We start from the raw sequence: 20,265 nt of genomic DNA, 5'->3' as shown, positions 1-20,265 counted from the left end.
GTAAAAATATATGGACAAAAGGCTATACTGCATAATGCACTACAGTTTCTGTGTCAAGATGTTTGTTTGTTTGCTTGCTTGCTTGCTTGCTAGCTTGCTTGCTTGCTTTATTTACTAGAGAGAAGTTGCCAGGGCAAAGGGCTGGAGTGAGGGAATGGGGAGAGGTGAGGGATTTTGGAACATGACATGTAAATCGTACATATTCACTAAAATCATGGAAAACAAAAGTAAGTAAATATCACTTATTACAATGATGAAAAAACCTCAATATAATTCTTCAATAGTATTTTAGTGACTCAGTCTTCTATAACACCTTTTGTTTGCACAGTTTGCTTTTACTTCAATGCATTGTGCTCATAACAACTCATGAACTACCTGAATAATCACATCCCATTTCTGAGATCAGTATACCTAAAAAACTACTAGTTAAAAATCAGGCATACACTGTAGAACTACAAAATAAGAGACTTCATTGTTTTGGGCATGTAATAAAATAATGAAATTTGAAAATAGGAGATCCTACATTCTTTCAGAATCATGAAATTTCTTCTCAAAATCATTGAAAACCAAGAGCCTTTAAAACTGATATGTGATAAACAATATGCTGCCGTAAATTTCAGTTTAAACAGTAGAACATAACAGAATCTTCTGGTGTTCAAAAAATAAACAAGTAAGGTACAGGAAATTTAATGGGTTTTATTCAATGATGGATCACAAAAATACAACACGTCTAAACATAATGATACATTGTAAGTACCAGCACTTTGTGGGCAGGGAAAGGCAGATATCCATGGGTTATTCTACAGTGTTATAATTAAGATGCTGAAGGTGAACAACGTATACATAGTGAAATTCTATTACAGAGGAAAGGATAACATGGATTTGAAATATGAAAATAATAATGATTCCAGTGCAAAGGGACTTTAGTACAATTGAATGAAGACTTATGAAACCTCATACTTTTATACAATTATACCTAAATAACAGATATAGAATGATGTAACACTGGTCTCAACCATTGTCTTTAATTTATCAACATAGATTAATATTAATTTTAACTAAAGTTTAAATGGCTATTTCTTCTTGAATGGATTTTATGCCTGATGTCAACACTGCAGTTCTTCTCTGGCTTTAACAAAATGATGTAGCACTTGGGGGCAAAAATCAAGCCAAGGAGTGCTGAACTTGAAGCCAAGATAGAGAAAACCTCCATAGCCACCATGACCTTCCCCTTCGTGCTGTGGTAGACAGGGAGGAAGGTAACCCAGACACAGAAGAATACCTGCATGCTGAATGACAGAAACTTGGCTTCATTGAATGTATCAGGCAGATTCCTGGACAAGAAGGCCATGGTGTAGCTCCCAAGTGCCAAGAAGCAGAGGTACCCCAGGACAGAGTGGAAGGCAAGTGCTGAACCTTTGTTGCACAGAAGGATGATGTGGCCATGTTCAGCATGAGCATCTTGATCAATGAAGGGTGGAGAGGTAAGCAGCCAGATCCCACAGAGAACAAGGTCAATCAGAGTGCACACAGGAATGATAAAATTAGGGGCCCTTGATACCATTAGCCACCTCACCATTCTAGCTGGAACAGTGACCCTGAATGCAATAACCACTGTAATAGCTTTGGCCAACACTGTGGAGAGAGCCACAGTGAACAAAATTCCAAATGCTGTCTCCTGCAGGATGCACGAGCCTGTGTTGGGCTTTCCAATGAAGAGCAAGGAACTGAGGACACAGACAATGAGTGTCAGTAACAGGGTGTAGCTGAGAGTCCTATTATTGTCCTTGACAATGGGGGTGTCTCTGTGCTTTACAAAGACTGCAAGAACCACAGCTGTGAGAACAGAGAAACACACCGCTGTGATTGTGAGTCATACCTAAGGGGTCATCAAAGGCCAAAAAACTCACAGATTTCTGGAGGCAGTAGTTCTTCTCCAAGTTTGCATAGTGACTTTCTGGACACTTGACACACTGATCCATATCTGTTCAGAAATGAAGGTGATTGTGAGTCAATCTTCAGGACTTGTCTTTCCCAACAAGTTCTTACTCCACCCTAAGCTATTGAAATACTTTCTGACTCATCTTCCTTTATTGTTTCTGAAAAATTTAAATATTATGTGAATAATTTAAAATCTATGCAGTCATCTTTGGCTATGTTGACACAAATAGAAGAACCCTAGGGTTTTTTTCCTAATCTTTGTATTTTTTCCCAGAATTTGTAACTCTGTTGCATCTATTTGGTAAGTCATAAGATTAAAGAACAATATATATAAACGGGATTTCACTTAGATACTACCTTATTAAATTCACTAATTTCTGTATAGATATTTTGTGTATTAAAATATAGACAATAATCTTTGAAAATCATTTCTTATATGGTATTGTAAGCATTGGTCACATATTTCCTTATTTCCATAAACTACTTTGTGTACACTTCTTTGGTTCATTGTATGAATGGTTTTGAAATAATCTATGCCATTACACCTTGAATTTCAAATCATTCACTAGTAGTATGTTGATACAAGTAGTTATAGTATTATATTTTAACATATTGGGAGAGAATTCTTGGAATATTTATATGTATTAAAAAAGAATACTTGAATATTATGCTCTTAACATTTGTTAATTTTATCTTGAATTTTAAAACCCAGTACTTCATAGGGTGTGGCTGTGCATGCCTTAAATCTGAGCACTTTGGAGGCAGAGGTAGATAGATCAATCTGAGTTCCAGGTCAGCTTGGTCTACAAAGTGAGTCCCAGACAGCAAAAGCTACACAGAGAAACCCTATCTTGAAGAAAAAACAAAAATGATACAAAGAAAAGGCAAAAAGAAACACATACACCCTGGTATACAACAAAATGTTTCTGTTGCATTAAATCATTGTGTATCTGAAAACTATCACCCCATCAAAGAAGTTTCTCTGTTTTACAATATGCACTGAATGTTTATCAACTTTCCTGTCAGGAGAATCAAGTGTCTATTTTGATAGATTGGTTTGTTTCTCTGTAGTGATTATGGAACCCTAATAATTTTCCTCAAGATATGTTCTCAAGCTAATCACACACAGCTTATTTCACTACTTCCACTATGAGTGTTTTGTTGTTCCTTTTCTGTTGTACAATGTGTGCTCTAAGTGTCGAATCCCAACTCCGACTTAATTTAGGTCCATGATATATATTTTATTAACTAATTTTTATATGAATAATATTTCTTTATTAAAAATCCATTTTACTTAGTCCATAATATTGAATCACTGATATTTTCAAATTTCAATTTTAATCACATATATGTGGTCAGACTTTTTTGACTTACATATGGTTTCAAAATATAGTCACTAACACAAAAATGTTTAGGTTATTGTATTCATGACTGCGGTATTCAAACTGGGTATATTGAATGAATATATGGACTTAGCATATAGCTAAAGTGCAGGGGACTGATATTTATCAAAGGATTATTGCTATGAACACACATGAAATTTCATGGACTGGGTGGGGCATATCACATAATGAAAAATTAGATGCTCAAATTTAGCTTAATCTGCTTACTGTAAAACAAACTTCTAAATGGTTGTTTTTTACATTAAAACTCAAAGAACTCTCTCTTTATGGTGATCTGTGGTGATGTAAGAATCTGTCGATGATCCTAAGAATAAATAATGCTTTAATCCCCATCCATAAAGGACTTATAAAACATCTATTTCAACACTCAAGAAATATAATGGAAGCCTACTACCAAGAAGAGACTTGATACGCTATGAACATATAGAGGGGAAGGAGGTCCCCCTCAATCACAGTCATAGGGGTGGGTAGTAAGGGGAAAATGGGAGGGAGGGAGGAATAGGAGGATACAAGGAAGGGGATAACCATTGAGATGTAATATGAATAAATTAATAAAATAAAATTTAAAAAAAGAAATATAATGGAAATGAAGGCAAAATGATTGCAAGGTGATAGCTTCAAAAAATTTCCTTCTGGAAAACATGTGCATCTCACTGAGGGACTCTCAATAACTGTGCATAAGTTCACTGGTTGGTTCTGAATGAGGATGAGATGAAGAAGAATGAGGGAATTATCTTCTCCTTCCCTGCTAAACTATATTCCACTTGTATAACAATTGATGAGTATATCCAGATCCGAGGTACAATCTGAGTTCAACAAACAAGAAAATGTCAGTGATTGAACAAAATATGTCCCCCCAGAAAAGTGAAAACTATCATGAAACTTGTAAAGAGATAATTACAGAGGAGACAAGTTTTAAAGTTCTCAAAAGAGGGTGCATACGTCGGATGTGTCAAGGATATTTGTGAAAATATAAAACAGTGAACTGGACAAAAATAAACAAAGTAGAGGTCATGTCTGCTAGAAAGCCAGGTGCCTTGCCTGGACACCATCTCCTCTCTCAGTTCTTCCAGATCCTATCCCATAATATCACCTGTAATGCTACAACAGAACATCAATTACAGCATCCCTGTGTCTCTGCCCAAATTTTTGGATCTCACAGATCATCCTCTCCTACTCTTATTCTTGCACTCATCACTGTGTTCTAGGTTCTAACTCAAGCAGGCAACCCCTTCTACATCACAGGCCACACCTACCAGAAAACCAGGTAGGCTGCCTACAGACATTCTCCTTTCTCTGTTTTCCTGAATGAATGCCTCCTCATTCTTAACCATAGCAAGCAACATATTAAATGTAGGGAAACTTAAAGTAATTTCATTAAACTTGGGATCAAAACCAGAAACAGAAGGTGACGATGAGGCCATAGTCACCCTGACACCTAACCAAAAGAAAATCCCAACAGGGAAGAAAATTTCAGACCAGTTGACCTTGTGAACACTGGCACAAATGTAGGCAATAAAATGTCACAAACACAATGGCATATCAAAAATATGCATCATGATCAAGTAGGCTTCATTTCAGGCTTGTAGGCATAAATCAACATACAAAAATCCTTCAAATTGTTCCATCATCAGCAAAGTGAAAGAAAACAATTACATGACATTCCTAATAGATGCTGAAGAGCTTTTGACAAAATCCAGCACTCCTTTGTGTTAAAAGTCTTAGTATGATCATGGATACAAGGTGCATAACTAAGAATAATAGAGGTGCTATAAAACAAGCCATAGCCAACATAAAATAAATGGAGAGAAACAGAAAGGAATTTCACCCAATTCAAAGACAAGACTAAGAAGTCCACTTTCTCAGGATCTACTCAATGTAGTACTTGAAATTTTATCTACAGCAAAAAGACCACTAACAGATATCAAGGGGATATACAGTGGAAGGAAGGAAGTCAAAGTATCCCTGTTTGCAGAGAATATGATAGTAAACATAAGTGATCCCCAAATTTATGCAAGAGAACTCCTATGGCATATAAACACCATCAGGTACCTGGCTCGTTATAAAATTAATTCAAAAAATTAGTAATGACACTTTATACAATCGAGAAAAAAGCTGAGAAACAAATTAGAGATACAATACCCTTCACAATATCCACAGATAATATAAAGTGTCTTGGAGAACCTCTAACCTAGTAAATGCATGACATATATGACAAGAACATCAACTTTCTGAAGGAAATTTTTGAAGAAAACCTCATAAGATGGGCAGATATCCCATGCTTGTACATGAGCAGGATTAACATAATAAAAATTGCCACCTTACCAGCAGCAATCGACAGATTCAATGCAATTAACGTCACCATCAAACACAATATTTTACATAACTTGAAAGATAAAATCTCCACTTTACATTGAAATATGAAAATCTCACAATAGCTAAAGCAATTCTTTACAACAAAAGTATTTCTGCGATGTCACTATCTCAGAGATGACTCAGTTTCCTTTGACTAGAGAGTTGCTCAGTTTCAAAGTGTATTTTGGCTTTTTCTTATTTCTGTTATCATTTAAGTCCAGCCTTAGTTCATGGTGATATGATAAGGGATTATTTCCATTTTCTATATCTGTTTAGGCTTGATATGTGACCATTTATATTGACAATTTCGGAGAAAGTTCCATGAGGTGCTGAGGAGCATATACAATCTTTGGTGTTTTGGTGAAAAGTTCTGTAGGTGTCTGTTAGGTCCGCTTGATTCATGATATCTGTTAGTTTCATTATTTCTCCAGACTGTTTTTGTCTCAATGATCTATCTTTTGTGAAAGTGGAATGTTGAAGTCTCCCATACTAATGCGTGGACTTCAATAGGTGATTTTAGCTTTAATAATGTTTCTTTTACAAATGTAGGTCCTCTTTTCTTGGGGGTGTTGTGTTCACAATAGAGATGACTTTCGGTGGAATTTTTCATTGACCAGGATAAAGTTTCCTGTCTCATCTCTTTTGATTAATTTTAGTTGAACGTCTATTTTATTGTATATTAGAATGGCTACTCTAGCTGCCTCTTAGATCTGTTTTCCTGTTATTTTTCTAATGAGAGATAGATTAGGAGTCGATATGGGTGGAGAGGGATGTGGGGAGGTTTTGGGGTATATAAAGGGAGGGGAAATTGACTCAGATTATATCATGTGATAAAGGAGCCTATATTCAAAAAAAGGGAGAGAAATATTTAAAAACAAGTAATTAGTTTAAATAACATTTCTTTAACATATTTTCTGTTAAACAAAAGAAACATAGTCATGAAAGATATAAATATATATGTACTGAAGATATCAAACACAATCTACCATCACATGCTGGATTAAACAAACAAAAGACAATCTTGCCTTGGGAATGATCATAAACAGGGTTATAGATATATAAACTTTAAATAAATCCTATATGTGACTGAGCATGGTCTGAAAAAAAAGAAGTGGTGTTCAACACACTGTGTTCATGGTGAAATGAAACAGTCTGTTAATTTATGGGCGAGGTGGTCTCTTCTGGGATCAATGCCTGCAACAGACAATTGCTGTAATTCGTATCCCTCCAGTCTCATTCCATTTTCTGAGGCATTGCTGACTCCTGTAGATAGGTTAGAAAGTTGGCTGTATTCCTGTATTTACCTGTCTCATTGGAAATCTCGTTGTCTGCACAAGGAATGCAATCAAAGGAGCAGGCTACTTTGCCTTCCTGGGCAGCTTTCCAGAATCCAAGTCTACAGCTCTCACTGCACACCGACTGAGGAATCTAAGAGAAGTGAAAGCTGTTAGCAAATGTTTGAGCTTTTGTGAAACATCTGAGTAAAGGGAGTATTTCTGAGTATAATTAAATATTGGTTTGGATAGGCTTACACTTACAATTAAAATAATATGTTTTGGTATTGCTAATTTTGGCAGCTTTGGGGCTTATGTAACACACATGTTTAAATATTACACCAATACATGAAGCCATTGTTAAGAATAGGTCGTTAATATAGTATTCTGGAAGGTCAATTTATGACTTCATATTCAATCTATCTCTATACTTATGCGCTGCTAGTCTGAGGTTTTATCTTAATGAAGTTGAGAATGGTGATTGACAATTTCACAGGTCTTGGATTCATTATGGAAACAACTCTTTGGGCATTTCTATGCAGAATTCTATAGAAACATTTATAAGAAGAGGAAAATCACAAAATGGAGTCAGTATTTCATTGTTTGCTGTCACAGAAATAATGGAAAGTAGATAGAAGGTAAACAAACACATTTTTGATCTCTGAATCTGCTCTGTGCACATGACATCACCACCTCCTCTGACTCCTGAAAAGTTTTTTTTCTACCATCATATAGAGCATGGTCACAGTGTCAGCCAAGACAAACCTGTCCTCCTATGAGTGGCTTTTGTTGACAATTTAATCAAAGTAGAAAAGCAAGTATAAAACACACACACAAAACATACACATGCACATGCACTTGCACAAACATACACACACATACACACACACACAGGAACACATCTATCATGCCATTTTAGATGTTTAGAGGCAGACAAAATAGAAAATCTCACCTTACATTTCTCTGACATTTCTTAAGATTTGTAAACAAAAAAATCAGTGTTTTATATAAGTGACAATAACATAACAGACACTCAATGCATAAAAAACATGTGTTCAGGGTAATGCCTGGACCACCTAAGAACCACTCCATGGTAGAGAGAGAACCCATGACACTATTGACAATGCCCTTCTGTGATTGCATATAGAAACCTACCATGGCTGCCTCTGAGAGGATCTGACTAGCAATAGACAGAAAAATAAACCGAGATTCACAACCAAACATTAGACAGTGCAAAGGGAGCCTTGTCAAAGAGTGGTGTGAGACAGAACAGTCAGGAGGGGAAAAGGACTCTACAAGAAGACCAGTAGCCACAAATATTTTGGCCCAGATGGGCTAAAGGAGACTGAAGCAACAACAAAGGACCAGGCATGCACTAGGCCTAAACTTTCTATACTTATATAGGCATAGGAAGCTTAGACTCCATGTGAGTCCTCGACAAATGGGACAGGGGCTGTATCTGATAAGGTCTCAGTAGGATGCCTTTCAATCACTTCACTGTTATGTGGCTTTCTCACTAGGACACTGTGTAAGAGGATGGATAGAGTCCTGCTAAGTGTTGTACCAGATCTCTAGGGTGTGGTTTTCCCTTTTCTGAGGGGCAGAGGAGGGAGATTGGAAGATGATGGAAGGAAAGAGGGAAAGGAAATAAAGAGAGGAATTAGCAGCTACAATTGAGATATAAAGTGAATAACTAAGCAATATTTTAAAACAAAACAAAAGAAATACATGATCATCAATAAAATCTGAAAATAAACTTTTCCATTGATCAACCAGAGAATAAGAAAATAGTGTGTGTTCTCTGTATTTATGTGAAGCCTATCTGTAGCTGAATATTGGCTGGTACTGAATGAGTCCCCAAAGATCATTACATCCTCAAAATTGTTTTTGTTTTTATGAACAGTCAACGTATAGAGGTAAGCCTCTACATACCTCTGTAAACCTTGTAGGCCATTGAATCATCTGCTCAGATAAAGAGAGCTGTTGTCCAAGGGAAGCATCTGGAGAAAAAGTTCCTACTTTCACATTTAATCCAAGACCCTTTGGGAAATCCAAAAAGTTGAGGATGTCATACTGTGAATCTAAGTTTTTCCTCTCGTCCATTACTATGTGACCTCTCACGTGATTGTTCAGTAGGGTGTTCTTGAGGAAAGAAAGGAACTGAAAGAGATGTAGGAACAGACGCTGAGGTACAACAGGAATACTAAAAACATTTTTAAATAATATAAAGAATCTAAATGTTTTTAGCCGATTATAATGACTACCTTCTCTAAAACAGGAATCAATGAGGCTTATTAAATGAAAGATCTTGGAATAAAATACATTAAAATTTGAAAATCACATTCCATTCAAGATAAATCATTGAACTAAACACAGCTAAGTCATCAAGACAGCAAGTGATCTGGAGTCAGCTGATTCAAAGTCCCTGGAAAACTAGCAAGTCTCAGAAACATTTGGAATATATTTAACCCTTCCACTCTCAACATGAGGGTCCTGAAGTTTAATGTAAACTTTAAAGTGATCCTTCATAACCCTGCAGTAGTGCTTAGAAGCAATTTTACCCTTAAGTATCTACTGCTTCTACCTCTGCCCTGAAGAGTACATCCTTGCTTATTGGCAAGAGATTCTAAAAGTTATGATGCCCAAAATGAATGCCTTAGAGAATAAAAAGATATATAATAAGATACCATATTGCTGATATTACAATACATAAACAAAAGATATTACCTGCCAGAGGGAAAATTCGATTCCTTCTCCTTTAGAATTTGGTCGTATTTCTCCTTGTAGAAGAGTCATCTCATTGAGACTGTTGGCCACACCATGCACAGCATTATATATATTATAACACTCTTCACTCATGGTTGTGTCAAAAAGGTGTCTGGGCAGTAACTCCAAAGAAGCATTGGGTTAGCAGTTCTCCAAAAGTTGACAATCAACCTCAGAAAATGAGCACTTGAAGAACAAATACCAAAGCTTAGGAAGATAAGTGTCTTCTGGGTACTTATAGGGATTAACTGTTTGAACAAAATTTGTAAAGTCAACCATCTCTTTATGGTGGTGTGAAATCACGAGACTCCCATGAAACGATTGATATCAACATCCCAACCAGAGTTCAAGATCCACACTTTCCATGTCACTAATAGTTGCAGAATGTATCACATTAAACCTTGTAAAGAGGCAACGTCCCCATAAATAATTATTACATTTGCTGTTGATTCCTGAATATTCACCAGATTTTCCCATACTGCACTAGAAAATGAATTCCAGGTGCCAGGGATCATTTTCAAAAAGGCTATGCAGATGTTCTTAATCCCCATAGCTTCTCTCAACCCTGAGAGAAACTGAGTCCCTCTGTGGTCATCTGGCAGGATCACACCAACCCAGGACCAATTAAAAGAAACAGCAATGAAGCTATAGCAAGTGGCAGAGAAGTGTCTTTGGAGGCCATCTGGTAGAGGCATTTAAACTGATCTGGGTCATTTAAGACAGGATCAAATGGCCCAAAAGTGAGCTGTAGGGGGGAAAATGGAAACAAGAGGAAGAGCATTAGCAGCACTGGCATCAAACACAATATCAGTCCTGAATTTTAAAAAAAACCTTAAGCAGTCAGGATGAAGATGTTTCTCTCATATTTTAAAAATCAACACAATATAGAAATTTACAAAATAAAATTACTGACATACATCTAGTTTCAGTGACCCGATGGCCTGACCTACTTCTCCTTCCTTTCTATTACATGTACCGGAAATACGGATCTATTAAGTACTTTCAGACTTTCCTTTGAAAGATGATTTCTCCAATTGTCCCTCTCTAACATTTTAAGACATACAATAATGTCAAAAAAGGATACATGACTCCTATTTTCCACACCCGACTCCTCACCTGAGGTACTTTGTAAAGTTGTAACAGTTCCCCTATGTGTGCTGACACCGTCATTGATGTTCCTGTGAGTGCAGCAGGTGACATTCTCTTCCTTACACAGTTGTAATTTAGTAGGGGTCTCTTCATCCTTGTAAGCCAAAAAATGGGAGGAATAAGGGTACTCATTTCATAAGGTGTACCATTGTAGAGATCAAAGCCCAGAGTTGTGTTGGGTAGAAGATGAGGGTTTCTGTTGACCTCCTCAATGGCAAACACCAGGGCCAGAACAAACAGGTAGTTCTTCAATTTATACCTGCACACATTTCATAAAAGTATACAGGAGGAAGACAAAAACATAAACCTTAACATTGGTGAAATGGCTATTATAATTCGAGGGCCAATGTTCCTATTATATGATTATTTTAACATTGTCTCATGAATGACTTGAATTAGCATGGACCTTTTAAGTAGATATGATTAATTATTAGCACTAATTAATTATGATCTGAGACATGGCACTCAGCTGGTAGGCAACTGTTGATCTCTCTCATAATAACGTGTTGGGGAAAGAACACGCACTCTGTAGGATGCCAAAAGATCCCTACACAAAGATCAGCATTTAATTTTAATGTCAGATGTGCTGCTCATAAAACAGTTTCCTTAAAGTTACATGTATTAAATTGTTCTTCACCTGGATATAAAATGCTTCATAGTAAAACTTCTACAGGATTATGAGGGAAAAGCCAGGAAATTATTTTATATTTTAGAAAGATCAATAGAGAAAGAATTAATTCCACAATAAGCATACTAGAAACAATACAAAAATTGATCTTTAAATATAGAATTTTTCTGCTGTGTTCTGAACTTTTAGTCACATTGTTCTTTATTATGGTTTTCTATGGTTTTTCTTCATTAATTACTTGCATCTCTAATTCTTTTTGTTTCCTTACTCATTTTCATAAACTTTTTTAACTTTGAGTAACTGCTGGTGTGACATATCTGACATGCACACTGGCTCAAACAACATTATAATGTTTCCTTCCCTCCTCTATGTCCCTTCTCCTCTAAGCTACTGAGGCTTTCAATTTTCATGCTCTGAGCTTGGGGTCTTTTGACCTTAACGGATTTGTCTAGGAATTTCACATGATACAAAACAAGAGATGCTGCATATGTCATGATTGAAAGCTAATAAGTAAGGATGCAATTGTACTGAGCAGAGTGAAATCATGAAAAAAAAAAACAAAATGTAGGAGCAGTCTGACAGGCTACAAAGACTAAAATAGGAATGCAGAGACTAGCAATACAAATATCTTAAGTAAAAATCTATTATAAAGAAATCTCAAATCAAAAACACCAGTCTGCAAAATTAATCGGCTGAGAAGTCTGTACACCTTTTTGAACTTGTGTACACTTAGAATAACCATCTGAGTCACGTTACGGAAGCCAAATGCTGAGTGTGTGTGTGTGTGTGTGTGTGTGTGTGTGTGTGTGTGTGTGTATACTTCACATTTATTCTCTAGCATATATATCAGAAAGGGACAAGATTGGATCCTGCAGAACTTGATGGTAAGACTCCATTACTCTGGATACTACTGACTTGAATTATAAAACATGGAGAACTCAAGCCATTACTCATCTGGATGCCTTATATTTCTTGTCTACATCTCATAGTTCTGAAAGGAGGTGGTTGGCATAGTGAGGGAACGTGGGAAGAAAGGGTTTATTTGGTGTCTTTATTATGGTTAAAATTGTGTCAGAAAATACCGTGAAAAAAAGAAAATGATAAGGAAAATGTTTATTAGGCTTATGCTTCCACATCATAGTCCACCTCTGAAAGAAGTAAGTACAGGAACTCAAACATGGGCAAAACATGGAGGTGAGAGGTAATGTATTTTAAGTCCATAAGCAACATAACACAAATTTGAATGTATAAACTCAGAATAATGTTTCAGATTAAGAGATTGTTAATCTCTCATAGTAAAAATACTGTTTTCATTTCATGAACTACTTAGATATTATTTTTGGCTATAGAAAGTACTTATAGAATTCTGAACCATTACAATGAATAATTGTACTTACTGTATAAGAACGTCATGGAAATACTGTGTTACCGAAAAAACATAAACGTTTTTGTTTGTATAGTAAGTATGAAGAGGGAAAAATGCACCAACTGTCACATCTCCTTCACGGGAAAATCCATCCTGGATTGTTACATAGCAGTCATTGTCAGTAAAGGCACCAACAAAATTGGGAACATACAGCAGCCTAAAGGTCAAAATCCGGAACATACTATCAACACAAGTATATGCCCAGCCATGAGAATGGTGTGTTAGAGTTATTTTTATAAAACTGTATTTGTTTTGGTAGATACAGATCTAACAATGCCCACCAGGAATAAACTCAGCCCCAGTGCTTGTGAACATGTGTGCTTCAACTTTCTTAATGAGTGCAGCAGTTACGATAATCACCCAAAGTTCTTCCTGGCACTTCCTCCACTTTCATGGAGAGTTCTGAAACTCCTTGTTCCCTTAGGCTCTGCATCTGAGGCCCTGTGTTCCTCTTAAAAACAAGTTGGAAAATGTGTTTTGAATCCTCTTCTCTGGACACAGGTACCATTATTTCAGCAAAGAAGATGGACAGCAAGAGCTCAGGGATCAACATTCTGCTTAGGCAATTATGGCCGAGTTTGAAGTAAGAAACTCTTCACAACTTTGGCTGATGAAAACATTCTACTTCAGAGGTGGCCACTGTAGGTGAATTGAAAAAGGGATGAAAGTCCCCATACTGTGCACACAAAGGAAAAATAAGGTGGACTATTCTTTTCCAAACCACATCAACTGATGGAATCAACTCTTCCTACTCAATCTGAGTGTTTCTGAATTTTTATATGATACATAAATCTGTATCTGCAATACATTATGATGTCTTCACCCAACAGAATCATCTTATTTCCCACTTTGAAAGTCCCAATGCAGAAATCTTTCTACTAATAAAAACATAATTTTAAATACATGAAAAACCCACGTAACACGTCTTCTCCAAAATTTCAAATCCCCTGGGAGTGAACCCCTAGTAAATGACATGCAAGACATTAAAAACAAAGAGGTCGAAAGAATGACTATAAATATTGTCAAAGTACTTAAAGAACACTAATACAAAGAAAATTCAATAGGGAAATCCCTCCAGGACATGAAAAGAGAGTTTGAACTTTTAAAGAAAACCCAAACTGTAACAATGGTGAAAAGGAAAACGCAATAAAAGCAAATATAACCCTTAGCCTAAGGCCACACTAACAGCATTGAGAATTGAGGTTAAAAGACTAAGTTGGAAATTTTAGTCTCTCACAAGAAAAGAAATTCTCCATCTTAGTTAGAACATTAGAGACTCAAAGATTTTAATAGATATTGAAAGTTGCCTTGAGAAATGTGAAGTAACTTAAAAGACCAAGCCAATTACTGTAACAGATCACTGTTTGACAGAAATTTTAAGCTCTCAAGGAAAGACAAAGATGTACTCTAACCTCTGAATCATCATAACTTATTTTAGACTGTAATAGTCAGAAAATGTATGTATTAAAACTGAAGGCAGAACGAGCTTTTACGGAAAACACATATTAAAAGAGTTTATGTGTGCAAAAACAGTTCTACAGAGAAATATAGAATGAGTTCAATCTGAAGAGGAGAATAAACACATCTAAGATGCCACAAGGTACTAATAAACATTGCAAGTACAATGTTTGTTTATCAAGATAGATTCAAGAAAACAGCATGAAATCGAGAAAATGACAAGAATCAATACAAATCTTTCAATAATCACTACATTACTTGTCTCAATTTCTCAATGGGAACACACAGAGTACCAGATTGAATAAGAAAGATGATTCATGTGTTTCCTAACTCTAACAAGCTCCTTTCAACATCAAACATAGACTCTGGCTAGAATGTTTAATCTTAGCCATTCTGGTATGTGTAAGATGGAATCTAAGAGTCCTTTTGATTTGCATTTCCCTGAAAAATAAGAACACTGAACGTTTCTTCAAGGGTTTCCTGACCACTTGCTATTTTTCTGTTTAACGCTGTACATAATTTTTTATTTGATAATTTTCTTGGTGTTGTTTAATTTCTTGAGTTCTTTATATATCTTGGATATTAGTCCTTTGTTAGATGTAGGCCTAGTGAATACCTTTCCCCAGGCTGTAGGCTGTTGCTCTGTTCTGTTTACAGTTTCCTATACCTTGCAGAAGATTTTAAGTTTCCTGAGGCCCAGTTTATTGATTGCTGATCTTATTGCCTGACCTACTGGTGTTCTGTTCAGGAAGTTGCCTCCTGTGCCAATGATATCAAAAATATACCCTACTTTTTCTTCTAACAGATTTAATGTGGCTGGCTTTGTGTTAAGGTCTTTAATCCACTTGGAATCTAGTTTTGCACAGGGTGATAAATATGGCTTTATTTGCATTTATCTACATGTAGACATCCACATAGAACAGCCAGCCCCATATAAGAGAATTATTTGTATGAAAATATTAAAAGACTCTGAAGAAATAAATTGAAGATTTCAAAAGATGGAAATATCTCCAATGCTCTGGATTGGGAAGATCAACATAGTAAAAATGTCTATTTTACCAAAAGAAATCTACAGAATCATTGCAAACACTATCAAAATACCTAAACAATTCTTTACAGACCTTGAAAGATCAATTCTCAAGTTCAAATTTTAAAAAAATTGTTGTAGTTAGTCACTTTGGGTTGGAGTTTTCCTTCTGGTAACATCTGTAGGGATGGATTTGTGGTTGTTTAAATTTGTTTTGTCATGGAATATCTTGTTTTCTTCATCTATGCTTATTCAAAGTTTTGCTGGTTACAGTAGTCTGGACATGCATCTGTGGTCTCTTCGGGCTTGGAAGACGTCTGCCTACTCTCTTCTGCCTTTTATTGTCTCTGCTGAACTGTCAGGTATGGCTCTGATATGTTACATGGCATTTTCCTTTTTTGGATTTAATATTTTTTCTTAATATTTGTTCTGTACGGTTTTTGTTTTATTATTGTCAGGAGGATTTTTTTCTGGTCTATTCTGTTTGGTGTTCTGTGGGGCTCTTCTATGGCTTGCCTATGGTTCTCAAGCTCTTTGGATGCATCTCCCTGTGTTTGTTTTAATTTTTTCTCAATTACCATTTCCATTATGAAATATAAGAGGTCATTTTCTTGTACTTTAGTTGTGTTTGAATATCCAGAGTTGATTGCTTTGGGATACCTGGGTGCTGATTTGACACAGTGTTTTGACTGTTGTTTGTATTTTTTATGCTGGCCTTAAGTCATCGTGTTGGTTCAGAAGTTGGATGGTTGTTTCTGGTGTCCTTCACAGGCCATTAAGAGCAGTTCGTAACTGAGTGACTATAGGATGAGAAACCTCACCTCTGGGGATCAGGGAACTCCTCCATGGATCACTAAGGAGACCTGCATTCAGGTCTGGGTGACTTTGCTCCACACCCTGGGCTCCCCACTGGAACAGCATACACTGATGCTGGTGCTATGCAGTCCAGTGTTCAGGCCAAGAGAGTGTAGGTATAGCCTGCTATCATGCATTTGGCTGAGTTTTGGATACCCTGCCCATGACTACCAGGGCCTGTGGGCCTTGATTCAGTCCTCAAGATAGTGCTGGTACAGTGTGCTAGGATGCAGTGTTTGGCTGGCCTTCGGAGACCATGTCCACCCTTACCTGGGTCCTGGGTTCATTGGTAGACAGGCAGGGAGATCCGAAGTCTCCTCTATCCAATATCCATACTCTGGGCTCCCTCCCCTGGGCTAGCAGACACTGACTCTGGTTTTCTCTAGCCTGCAATTCTGTCAGAGTGCAGGTACATCCCAATTAGCCTGCGTTTGCCTGGGCTTTGGTGAGCTTGCCTGTGTCTGCACAGGACTTGGGGTTTTTATAGACTGTTGCATGGGCTGAGATCAGATCTACCCATTCTCCAGAGTTCTCCCCTGGGACACCAGATCCAGATACTGGCACTTTACCAACCAAAGTCCAGAACCAGATACAGAGTCCGAGATATAGAGCTCAAATGCACCTCAAAGGCAGGTATGCATCCAGACTCTAGAGACTGGGCACCTGTCATCCTGGGCCAGTTAGATGGCCAGAGACCACACCCACCTGTGCTCTACACTATGTGGATCCCTCTCACCAGCATTTCCTCAGGACTTGTTGTTGTAGCTCTCACCCCAGTCCCTAGACTCTCTCCTGCCAATCACATGCAGTACGTGGTCAGCACTACCATTTGGATCCTTCAGGAGATAACTTTTTCAACAGATCATCAACAGCCTAGGCTATAAAATCAACAACTAATAAATGGGACCTCATGAAACTGAAATCCTTCTATTAAAAAAGGACACTGGCAATAGAACAAAATAAAACACACTAGGAAAAGTTGTAACAAACTGTATATTCTCCTCTTGTTTCGTTTTTTGTTTTTTGAGACAAGGTTTCTCTGGGTAGCCCTGCCTGTCCTGGAAGTCACTAGTAGACCAGGCTGGCCTCGAATTCTAGTCAATCTGCCTGCATCTGCCTCCCAAGTGCTGGGATAAAACGCATGCACCACCACACCCAGTACCAACCAAACATTCTCAAGAAAGTGAATATCAAAACTCATGAAACTTAACACCACAAAACCACATAATCCCATTAAAATGGGGTGCAGAGCTAAAAAAGACAATCCTCTACAACAGGCATATCAAATAGTGGAGAAATAGTGAAGGAAATGATCAATGTCCTTACTCATCAAGGAAATGCATATCCAAACAACTCTGAGAGTCTATCTTACTCCTGTCAGAATGGCTAAGATTAAGACTCAAGTGACAGCATATGCTGGTGAGGATGTGGAGAAAGGGAAACACTCCTCCGCTTCAGCTGGGAATGTAACCTGGAAATCAATCTGGCACCTTCTCAGAACACTGGGAATAGATCTGCCTCAATACCTAGCTGTACCACTCATTGGTATGTATGAAGAAGACACTCTGCCATACAAAAAGGACATTGGCTGAACTATGTTCATACCTATTTTATCCATAATAGCCAGCATTTAGAAACAACCAAGATGTCCCTCAACCAAAGGATGATGAAGAAATTATGGTAAACTTACACATAACTCTTCCATGATAAAGAAGGAATCTTGAAATTTGCAGGCAAATGCATAGAACTAGAAAAGATCAGCCTGAGTGTTGTAACCCCTGATCCAGTAAAACAAATATTTTACATACTTACATATGGACAGATTATGTATATCTGTGATACAATCCAAAGATCTAAATAAACTAACGAACAAGAATTCCTCCTAGGGAAGTTACTTGATTCACATTTAGAAGGGCAAATAGAGTAGAGACAGTAAGAGGTTGAAGAGAGTGAATAGGATGGGACTCTAACATAGATGTCTTCTGAAAGAATCCACCCAGCAGTGCATCAATGAAGATGTTGATTCACAGCAGAGCAATGGGCATTATATGAAAGTGTGGAGGGAACCAAAAAGGGATGGAAGCTTCTTAAGGAGAGCAACAAAGACAAAAATTCTGCATTCAAGGTGCCTTCGGAAACTGATGCACCAACCAAAAGGAATGCATGGTGAGAAATTTGAACCCTGTTCAGATGTAGCCAATGGGCAGCTCTGTCTCTATGAGGCTTCCCTAGTAACAGGTATAGAGGCTATTTCTGAGATGGACCCTGGTACCCAATGTTTGATCACGTCCTCTGGTACAGCAGCCTTGCTAGGCCATAAAGAAAGAGGATAAAGGTTGTACTAAGGAGACTTGATAGGCTGCAATCAGATGGTAGGGGAACAAAGACATTGAAGAGCCTCCACCTGCTTGATGACCCACAAGATCCAGTACCCATAGGACTAGGAGGCCATCCATACCTTGATGATCATCAAAACTCTGTCAAATTGAATGTGAGCATGAGAGTTGGGCCTGTTCTAATGATACTGGAGCAGGAAAGGCAGTCCTGCTCTGAGAACACGGGAGTGGGAGAGCAAACCCTGCCATGATGACACCAGATTGGAAGAGTGGGCCCTGCCCTGAGGCTTCTGGAACAGGAGAGCCATCCTTGCCATGGGACAACCAAATTCTACCCTGAAGATATGGGGGCAGGTCAGCTGGCCCTGCCCTGAGGACACAGGAACAGGAGAGCAGGATAGGCCCTGAGGACAAGGGATCAGACCCTGCTCCTGGCTTCTAAGTCATCCTCACCAGAACATCTACCTCATGGATGACCTGCTGGAATGCATTAAGGGGCCAGATCTGTAGATTCAAAGATTAAGAATCTCTTTGACAAGACAACAACAGGATATCCCACAGAGTCTCAGTGAGGATCCGGTAATGATGGTGTAGGACTCAAATCAGACCCATGATTCATAGGAATGTACACTTGAAAGTAAACATATGTGAACAAAAGGCTATGCTGCATGATGCTCTATAGCTTCTGTGATACGATGTTTGTTTGTTTGTTTTATTTTACTGGAGAGAGGTTGCCCTAGCAGAGGGTGGATATGAGGGGATGGGCAGAGGAGAGGGATTTTGGTGCATGACATATAAATCATAGACATTCAATAAAAGTATAGAAAATAAAAATAAATTATTTTAGTTTATTACAATGATGAACAAAACCTCAATATAATTCTTATGTTGCATTTAGTAACTCCATCATCCATAATATCTTTTGTTCACACTGTTTGCTTTTACTTCAATGCACTGTGCTCATAACAAATCATGAACTACCTGAATAATCACATCCCACTTCTGAGCTCTGTGTATCTAAAAGTTACTAGTTACAAATCAGGCATCCAATGTAGAACTACAAAATGAGAGACTTCATTGTTTTTGGCAAGTAATAAAATAATGAAATTTGAAAATAGGAAATGCTACACTCTTTCAGAGTCATGAAATTTCTTCTCAAAATCATTGAAAACCGAGAGCCTTAAAACTGATGCGTGAGAAACAATCTGCTGCCGTGAATTTCAATTTACACGGTAGAACATAACAGAATCTTCTGGAGTACAAAAATGAACACGTAAGTTACATGAAATTTAATGGGTTTTAATCAATGAAGGATCACATAAATACAACATGTTTAAACATGATGGTACATTTTAAGTACAGCACTCTGTGGGCAGGGAAAGGCAGATACCCATGAGTATATTCTACAGTGTTATAACTAAGATGCTGAAGGCTAACAAACTATACATAGTGAAATTCTATTACAGAGGAAAGGATAACCTGGATATTAAATATGAAAATAATAATGGTTCCAGTGCAAAGGGACTTTAGTAAGATTGAATGAGGACTTATGAAACCTCATACTCTTATGCAATTACACTTAAATAACAGATATAGAATGGTGTGGCACTGGTTTCGACCATTGTCTTTAAATTATCAAAACAGATT

The 20,265-nt window shown here is 37.4% G+C and overlaps 1 pseudogene across 1 annotated transcript; it reads right to left on the bottom strand.

Moving 5' to 3' along the window:
* Positions 1–1,054: 1,054 nt before the first annotated feature.
* On the bottom strand, positions 1,055–16,569 carry LOC311590836 (vomeronasal type-2 receptor 116-like; annotated as a pseudogene). The gene is made up of 7 exons: positions 16,553–16,569; positions 12,914–13,099; positions 10,856–11,147; positions 9,701–10,484; positions 8,906–9,133; positions 7,004–7,127; positions 1,055–1,984 (listed from the first exon to the last, which is right to left on the bottom strand). The product of its transcript is annotated as a vomeronasal type-2 receptor 116-like (transcript).
* Between the last annotated feature and the right edge of the window lie 3,696 nt (positions 16,570–20,265).

The sequence above is a fragment of the Acomys minous genome (assembly GCF_964271855.1).
Source record: "Acomys minous genome assembly, chromosome: 20".
In the NCBI taxonomy this organism is placed as follows: domain Eukaryota; kingdom Metazoa; phylum Chordata; class Mammalia; order Rodentia; family Muridae; genus Acomys; species Acomys minous.
The sequence above is the reverse complement of the archived record's forward strand: the minus strand, read 5'-3'. Positions and strand labels throughout refer to the sequence as shown.